Source organism: Falco naumanni, chromosome 3 (assembly GCF_017639655.2).
Source record: "Falco naumanni isolate bFalNau1 chromosome 3, bFalNau1.pat, whole genome shotgun sequence".
Classification (NCBI taxonomy): Eukaryota; Metazoa; Chordata; class Aves; order Falconiformes; family Falconidae; genus Falco; species Falco naumanni.
In genome coordinates, this window is record NC_054056.1 from 94,506,196 (window position 1) to 94,515,635 (window position 9,440).

A 9,440-nucleotide genomic window follows, 5' to 3' on the forward strand; every position below is an offset into this window, starting at 1 on the left:
TGCTCAGAATAAAATAACAGAAATAAACTATTTTGGACATTCTTAAAAAAAAAAAAAGAAAAAGGTGGGGGAACAGACTAGTGTATGTTTTTTCTCCGAAACACTGAAATACAAGCTGGCTCAGTCAATCCTGGCTCTGGTGTGCTGGTATTACAAGAAGGTAGAGCTGAAGGGAACACCACCTTTAGTCTAAGTGGTGAGTGGGAAGAATAAAATGGATTTCATTTTCTTCCTGTGGCCTTAGGGTTTTCTGAGATTCCCTTAGAAATTTGATGTAATGAAAATGGCATGGCATGGTTGAATTTCTGACCCTTGGCCAGCCAGGAGGCAAACCAAGGCCAGAGAGCCGGGTGAGCCCAGCCAGCTCCCAGGTGGCACATGCTGGGCTGCTTTGGAAACCCCTCCTTCAGACGACTGCTCATTTTAATGCACCAATGTCTCAGGTAGCAAATGCCCAGATCTGAAACCCGCTGGCATGAGTTCTGGGCGAGAGGGGTGCCTGCTGCCTGGTGGGAGCCAGAAGGGTGCCAGAGCAAGGGGGACTTTCTGGAGGAGGTTTTTGCACCAACTACGGTCCTAGCAAAAGCCACAAGTTCTTTTTGCAATTTCAGGTCACGCCCAGTAAATTCAGGCTGTTCATTTTGCTGCATCCAACATATCCCTGGGGCTCCCCCAGGGCCCAGGACCCCATTTCATATCTCCTCTGCAATTAAACATCTGCTTAGAAAGCAAGTGACACTGCAGAGCTACATTTGTGTCTGCAAGAGTGAGGTTTATGCTGGGTGCAGTATCGTATGGGGAGTGTTGCCCTGGGAAATACCAGTGTTTGTCAAAACTTTAGAATCCAACCCAGTGTATCAAAGCATCCCGCTTCCTCTTGCACAGCGCACCTGCAACGCTGGGGTCGAATTAAAACGGTGGCTCGCTGACTGAGAAGGGGACAAGGAATGAAATTTGCTAGATCAACACTGAAGAGACAGAGAAATAGGCAGCAGAGAGGAAAACAGGGAGTATTAATGTGTAAGCAAAAAGTACCAGGAAAAAATGGGCCAAAAAGCAAAAGAGTTAATTAATAGCAACATTTTATTTGACTTCGGTGACGCTAAGAGAGAGTCCTGTGGCTTCAAACCCAGCACTGAAATTATATGGCAATGGGTGCTCAGGGCTGTAAAGAGTTCCTGTTACATGGGTGTTAATTATGCTAATCAGCAGCAGGGCACTGCCTTGGTCTTAGTGACCAGTGCAGGTGGGTGAGAGGGTGTCCCCATTCCTCCGCTCTCCCTGCGTGGCTTTCTCCCCCTCCCCAAGCTCCCCTGTGAGGCGCTTTAGTGCAGAGGGTCCGTGTGGGGAGGGCAAAGCGCAGCTCCCTCCTCCCCATCCCCACACCCAGGAGAGGAAGAACCAGGGAAGAGAGAACTGCCCTGCGCCCTTGAGCTCCGGTGATGCTTGGTCCTCCTGGCTCTCCTCCAAAACGGCAGTGATCAGCCCTGCCAAGCAGGTCTAGCTTGGCTGTCAGTGAGAACTTATACACCAAAGGCTCAGAGCTCAAGGCAGGTGAGACTCCAGGAGAAAGAAACCCCAAATCATTGCCAGCCAGACACTGACGCCTGGCTCCAAAGTGCAGACTTACCCACCACAGGCTGTCCTGCCCGGCACCGAAGTGAAGCAGTGGGTAGCAAGACTTCTGAAACCTCGTCTGAAGATGCCAGACCCAGCAAGCCCTGCTAAGCCTCGATGGGACAAGGCAGTGCCTTCCCAGGAGCTCCCAGCCGCCGCAGCCTGCATACCGCAATGGCACTACCTCAGCAAAAGCAGTGCTTTATTTTATAGACTACTTAAGCCAACCAATGACATTAGCAGCGCGCAGAAATAAAGCAGATCGGTTCCTTATTGCAGGGAGGATTTTTATTTGATGGAGGAAAACGACACCTTTCAGGACAATTAGAAGTTTGCTTTAGTGTTGGAATGGCTTTTAACTGTAGGCTTCAGTGCTTTCAGGGAGCAGGGCCTGGATTTCCTAGATACATGTGATGAAGCCAAGACAGCACCCTGTTATGCTGCTGAGGAATTCTCCTCCCCAGCAGCAGTGTTGCAAAACTAAATCCATTAACACTTCATTGCAAAGTTTCTGTTGATGGTGGTGGTAAAAGCCACTGAAATACCCTGGCAGGAATGCCTTTTTTTTTTTTTTTCTTCTTACTTATTGCCATGGTTTAACTCCAGCCAGCAACTAAATACCACACAGCCACTTCCTCACTGCCCCTCGGGACCCCCAGCAGAATATATAATAATAACATAATTCCAGTGGCAATAATAATAATGATAATGGTAATAATAATGATGAAAAGGAGAGAGAAAGAGAGAGGAATAAAACCCAAAAGGAAAAAGCCCCAAGTGATGCCCAATACAGTTGCTCACCACCCGCTGACCGATGCCCAGCTGGCCCACCAGCAGCCACCAGCAGCTTCCAGTCAACTCCCGCCAGATTATACACTGAGAATGATGTTCTGTGGTATGGAACATCCCTGTGGCTAGTTTGGGTCAGCTGTCCTGGCTCTGCTCCCTCCTGGCTTCTGGTGCACCCGCTCACTGGCAGAGCATGGGGAACGGAAAAGTCCTTGATGCAGAGCAAGCACTACTCAGCAACAACTGAAACACCAGGGTGTTATCAACATTGTTCTCATACTAAATCCAAAACACAGCACTGCACCAGCTACTAGGAAGAAAATTAACTCTATTCCAGACAAAACCAAGATACCTGCTAAAACCAACAATACTTTAAGCACATACAAATTGGCCCCCCCTTTTTTTTTTCTCTTAAAGGCCAAGGGTAACAAAGGCAGCCAGCTATCTTAACTTTAGGAAACAATACTAACTGATTTAGTTTCCTCAAGTGAGGAATCACTTTGATTTCCCTCCTGAAACACACTGATTTGGGTGATTTCTTAAAAAAAGTAGTAGCTGAGGAGCTGTCACCCAGCTCACAGTATTTACTCACCAAACCGCTGTCCATTCAAAGCCTGAAACAGCGTGCAAATAGTAGTGAGCATTTTTTCATATGGTGTCTACTTATTCAAGAGACATTACCACTTAAATGTTTGAGATCCATTCTCCTTCTTCCCCAGATCCAGTGCTTTATGAAACTAGAGACTAATAAATTCCTAAACACATCAAATTTCATTAGGTGTACAGGTATCCTGCAAACTGGGACATGTGCCAAACATCAGCACCACCTCTTCTCATCATCTCATCTCTATGATGAGAGCTGTGAGCACTGAATCAAGGCACCAGCACATAGTCTGTGTCTAAAGTGCTAAAAAAACTCATCACCTTCCAATCCATGTGCCCTGTCTAAGCACCTGTGTAACCATGCCGTGACATGGTTTTGTGACAAGCTTTTGGGTTTTGACCCAGCGTCAGAAGCAGGGACAGTGTGAGCACAGGGCAGGGGTGTGAGGGCAGAGCTGTGCTGGCCACCTGAAGGACTCCAGCCACAGACCCCCCCGCACCGAAAGCAACAGGCACTGGTGCAGTCTGACCCCATCCAACAGACATCGACCATGTTTTGCAGGTGGGACATTCAAGACCTCAGGTACTCTTTGCCTTCTTGGCAAGGAGCCCTTTGCTCCATGCCTGCCCAACTGCATCCCAGAGCAGTTACAATTATCCAGAATTTAACTGTCAAAAGCCAGGGAGATGCACGAATACCTGCTGTGTGAGCAGGCCACGCCACGTTGCTCATGTGTCCTCTTGGAGACAGCTCTGGCAGTGTTCAGTGGAAGTGAAGCTTTCGTTGCTTTCCGCTGCCCAAGCCCAGCCTCAGGCAGTGGTATCTCCAGCCTGTGGGACCACTAGGCCAGTCTGCACGCTCAGCAGTGCCCTTGCCAGCCATGCCCAGGCTTCACCATTATTGCCAAACAGCTTTTCTCGTTTGCTTGTTTCCCTGCGGCACCGCCACATCCCTCGTTGTGGTATGGTGGTGTGAGAGCCGAGAGCCGGAGGGGCTGAGCGGTGGAGAGGTTTCCTGCTGGCAGCCCAGGACCTCCCGACAGAGGAGCCGGTGGGGAGCGCGGCAGAGGAAGCCCGGCAGCCCCACGCCTGTGCCGCCGGCAGTGGCTCACACGGCGGAACCTGACCGTACCGGCGATGAGCCACCTTGGTGCAGGTAGCCAACCCTCGTGCCGTGCCAGCGAAGAGCTGGGGCTGGCTTACCTCCCCTCCTGGCACCCAGAGCCAGTGCCAAGGCAATAAATGACGGGGCCGTGCCCCCCGGGGGGAGCTGCAAAGGCCAGGCCAGGGGCGAGTGGCTGGCAGGCTCCATGGTGCATGCCGCTCTCTGCAATGTCAATGAATCCTTTCTGAAAAAGCGTGCACACCCCTCTGGCGCTTCCCTGCTCCCTCCTGGGAGGTTTGCTGCCTGGTGCCTGGGAATACACAACCCCCCAAGAGAAGCTGGAGTCACCTTCCAGATCTATCTGCATCTAAAATATATTTCCTTTCTTTCTTTTACATTTTATAAATAGTCCAGCCTTCCTGCAGCTTTTTTCCTGGTCTGGTGACTCATCCACGACTCATCATACTTGTTGCTTCACTTAAATAGGGTATTGAAATGTCTTTTGCATAAATGAAAAAAAAAAAAAAAAAAGAAAGATCCCCCCAGCTGCAGATTAGCAACTAACCACTCCAGATGTTCTCCTATGGAAAGACCTGAAATCATTCCTGCCGTGACATGGCTGGGAGGGTTATTAAGACACAAGCGATGCTATCTAGGCTAGATATCTGTAAGGGCTCACCCTTTCCACCCGCTCCGTTCCCCTCTGGGTACTTTCAGACAGTAAAAATTTCTTTTTCCTTCTTTGTTCAATGACGAGTATTTTTGACCCATGTGCTGGGCTGAGAATTTCACAGGGATGCCGCAGTTTCCCTTTTATTTCAGAAAACAGCAAGACTCTTTTACCAGTATGGTTTCCAGCGGAAGGGGATGGAGGTGACCACACTGCCTTCCTGAGCAGCCGCAAGTTTGCTGGCAGTGTGGGAAGCTCACAGGTCACCTCATCAGCCACCGCCGAGCAAGGAGGTGAGGTCTCAGAGACACTGACATCTCCCAGGCTTCATGAGAAGAAGAGACCCAAACTTCAGACAGCTGCTGAGCACAGCTGGGGGCTCGGCGAGTGCCGATGCTGGTGGGGAAGGCAAGCCCTTGGGTCAGGGTTGGTAAGGGACGTGGCTGGGCAGGGGGACAGCTCCAATGCAGGGTTCAAGCTGCTCCAGTGCCCCCGCTGAAGGCTCCCACATAGCGGGGCTGCTTCTGGTTCCTCATTTCCCAAGCTCTGTTCCAGAAGACCAGTGTGGAGCCAGGAGCAGCAGGATGCAGGGCAATGCGGGGATGGGGTGCCAGGGTGACCACTACCTGCCGGGTCAAGGTCTGTGATGCCAGTGGGAAGCACATGGCCTAATTCCCAGTGGTGGGAGCTCCCTAAACCTGTTTCCCTAATTCCCAGGGGCAGGAGCAGCTCTGGTGTCCTTGCCCACCACGCTCCTCGGGCCAGCGCTCCGTGCCGCTGCTGCACTGAAGGGAATCCCTTTGGCTAAGCTGGCCCTCACTTCTGCCTTGGCACTCCCTCCCCCCCGAGTCAGGATTACCCGAGGAATACTGATTTTACAGCTGATCAAGAGTCATGTCTTCGTTAAGCTGATTGCACGGTTTGTTCGAAGGTGGCTACTCTGTCCTTTAGCCGTGCTGCAGCTTCTGACCGCCTTTCTATTTAGTGACTGTTCCTCCGATGTGCTGCAGCTGGCGGCGTGACATCCTGGCTGACAGGCGGTCGGGGGAGCTGCTTTATTTGCTTCATGAGGGTTTCATTAACTTTTTGACCACCCTGTGTTGTAGGCCACTAATGTGCTCTCTGTACTCTATATTTTCTTTGATACCACTCAAGTTGCACGCGATACTCTCTTTCTCTTCTCATTCTGGGGAGGTGGAGGTTGAACTTCCCAGCTGCCTGCCAGGCAATTAAACATTAAAATCTGTTTCCCAAGTAGAAGTGTTCAAACTGCCTGAGGTTGCTGTTCACCATAAGTTCCCCATGCGAGTCCCCTAGCGATCGCTGCAAAAATCCCAGCCCTCACAATTAAACAATGACAACTGTATGGAATTCAGCCCGGATGGCATTAATGAAATGAGATGATTGCGAAGGTTTTAAAAAAATAAAAATAGACTTGACAAATGTCAGTTCCTCCTGCATGTGTTGGAAGCAATCAGGAGATGAGCTGGGCAGAGAGGAGACACTATATGACTCAATCCCTCAGAGCCATTTAGGTTTTGCTGAGGCCCTGGGGAATATTTAGCTGAGGCAAAGCGTGCTTGTGCCACGCCGCAGCTATCAGTGCATGGGCAGTCTGCGTGACTGCTGCATCGGTTTCTTCGGGAAGTTGTTGCCATGCGAGTATCTTGACATCTACCAAAACCTTCCGAGTAGTTGAAGCAACAGTAACAGCAGAATTATTCTCACCAGACAATTACTTTGACTTTCAGCGTAGAATACACAAGCAGTTGCGAAGTTTCATCAAAACTGTGGTATCCTAGCAAAGATTCTTAATTATTTAATGCATTTTTTATGATTATTACCTGATTTTTATTACAGCACAGCAAGTGCATTAGCAAGTTTAGCCCCTGTCTTGTCATGAATATAACAAGATGGCCAAAGATGTGTTTTGCTCTAGTTTTCTATCGTGGTTTAACCCCAGCCGGCAACTAAGCAGCACACAGCTGCTCACTCACTGCCCCCCAGCCCCACCGTGGGATGAGGAGGAGAATCAGAAAAAAGGTAAAACCTGTGGGTTGAGATAAGAACAATGTAATAATTGAAATATTATACTACTAGTAATAATAATGATGATGAAAAAGGAGACAACATATAGAGAGAAATACAACTCAAGAAAGGCAAGTGATGCCCAATACAGTTGCTCACCACCCGCTGACCGATGCCCAGCCAGTCCCCCAGCAGCGATCGGCAGCCCTGGCCAACTACCCCCAGTTTATATACTGAGCATGAGTTCTATGGTATGGAACATCCCTGTGGCTAGTTTGGGTCAGCTGTCCTGGCTCTGCTCCCTCCTGGCTTCTGGTGCACCCACTCACTGGCAGAGCATGGGAAACGGAAAAGTTTTTGACTTAGGGTAAGTTTTACTTAGCAACAACTGAAACACCAGGGTGTTATCAACATTGTTCTCATGCTAAATCCAAAACACAGCACTGCACCAGCTACTAGGAAGAAAATTAACTCTGTCTCAGCCAAAACCAGGTCATTTTCTTATTGCCAAACTATCACATTTCCTTTTGGTAACAACAGAAGGCGTTCCAGATCCCCATATCCCTAGAAAAGGCATGGAAGCTCCATGTGACATGCTCGATTACATTACAAGACATATTCCAAAACCATCTGTTCTAGCTGAATATCACCCCCCCGACTACATGCTCCAGGAGGAGCAAAGATTTTTGCAGAAAATCTCTGACACAGAACAGGGAGTCCGAGCCCATAATGCACATATTCATTCATTCATCGTTTCTCTTGACCTAATTTTGTGCTCTAACTTTTCTGACAGCTTGCGAGTGTTTCCTTGGTGATCTAAGTTTGTTGCCAAAGCAGACAAATGATTCATCTATTTACAGTAAAAGCGGGGAGCTGCCAGGGGAATACCTGATGCCTCTGTGCAGTATGCAAGCCAGGCCCGCTGATGACAAAGCCCTTCCTCTCCGCTCTTCGGGCATGTGCCACGTCTCCGTTGTGGCACCTACCCTGGCACCAAGGCTGTATGGACCCTCTGCTAGGATCAGGGACCGGTTGGTTAAGGGTGTCTTGAAATAGCACCACTGGATGGTAAAGCTCAGGAGGAAAACCTCAGCAAGCCAAGCTCTCCAGGCAGGACAGGTAGACAGGCTGCCCTAGTTCTTGTCTCAGCTGCATCTGTGGCTCCAGACAAGCTGCCCCAGATCAGGACCCCTCTTCTTTTAAAATACATATTAGTTCATTCATAGAGCATCTAAGCCTCCCACAAATACTCTAGCTGTAATGGAAATTATTATTCCCCAAACCACAAGGGAAAATGCTTGCTTTTTCCAGCCTTCTCTCTGTCCTCTCCAAAGAGATTAAAATCCCCGAGCACTGGCAAAGGCACACTTAGGGCATGAGCGAGGTGCCCCGGCACCGCAGTGTCCCCCCCCACATAGCTGATCTGGCCTGGTTTAGGAAGGGGGTGGGATAACCAGACCCTGAGCCCCTCAAGACATGCTGCTCAGACCTACCCAGGGCAGGCAGGCACCCTCTGCCCCCCAAACGGTCCCCCACCTCCCCCAGCATCCACTGACTGAGCAGGCGTACCAAGCCTGGGATTACATCTGGATGCCATGGCTCACTCCCTCCTTTCCCAGTGTAACTTGTTGGGAGATCCCAGTCACTTTCCCTTGTCTGCTGGGATGAGGAATGTCTTTTGCTCCAACTCATGTAATTGATGTCACCACTGCAGCGTCCTTTTTTTTGTGTGCGCATCACTTTGGAGATCAGCGCTAAGCAGCAAGATGAAGGGTTTATAGATACTTCTGAAATCTGCTTCCAAGAAATCTATGCTGATCTCATGGATTCCTTTGGATCGGCTCCCTGGAGCAGGGTTCTGCACAGGAAAGGAGGGCAGTGGCTGCCCTGGCAAGCCCCGCCGCAGCCATCACCCACCAGTGTTGGCATCCAAGTACTAACCATGGGGGTTTGCTCAGAGTATTTTGGTTTGCAGCCCCCGAACAGCTGGTTTAATTTCCAGTTGGCTTCCATGGTTAAGCTTTAAAAAATGGCACACAAGGTAAATTCACAATTATGGCTCTGCCTTTGGCTGGAACCAGTCAGACATGCACTTCTTACTGTTAAATTCTGTATTTAGAGTGAGAAGCCGTATTTTATTTAGCTCCCAGTGATTCCAGAAACAGGCTTTCCTCTGCAGCCTCCCCAGCGGTGCCGGCAGCGGGTGCTCTCAAGGCATGCCCCACGCACACCTCTAGAGCTGGAGCTCACACAAAAAGCACTAACAGCTGCGTTTTCTTCAGAAAGCACCGGCAGCGGAGATGGTGGCGGTGCAGAAACTCCCTTTCTTCCCCTTGCGTTGCACAGCAGCCTGAGACCGCTTGCCTGGGAAATCTGATTTAAGTTCAGCTCCCTGCTGAGCTAGCGGGGGCTCAGAGCCCATCCATGCACTGCAGAGGAGAGCCATGGCCAGCTCGGTGTGGGCACGGTAATGATGCGGGGTGGCACTTTCTTTATGCCCCACATCACAGAACTGGATTTAAGGTTCAGTGTGCCAGGCAGAGCTGGTGAGGGGACCCGGCTTCCTAGCCCAATGGCTAGTTGCAGACGTGGAAGGTTTTCAGACCCAGAGATGTCGCAATGTTTTAC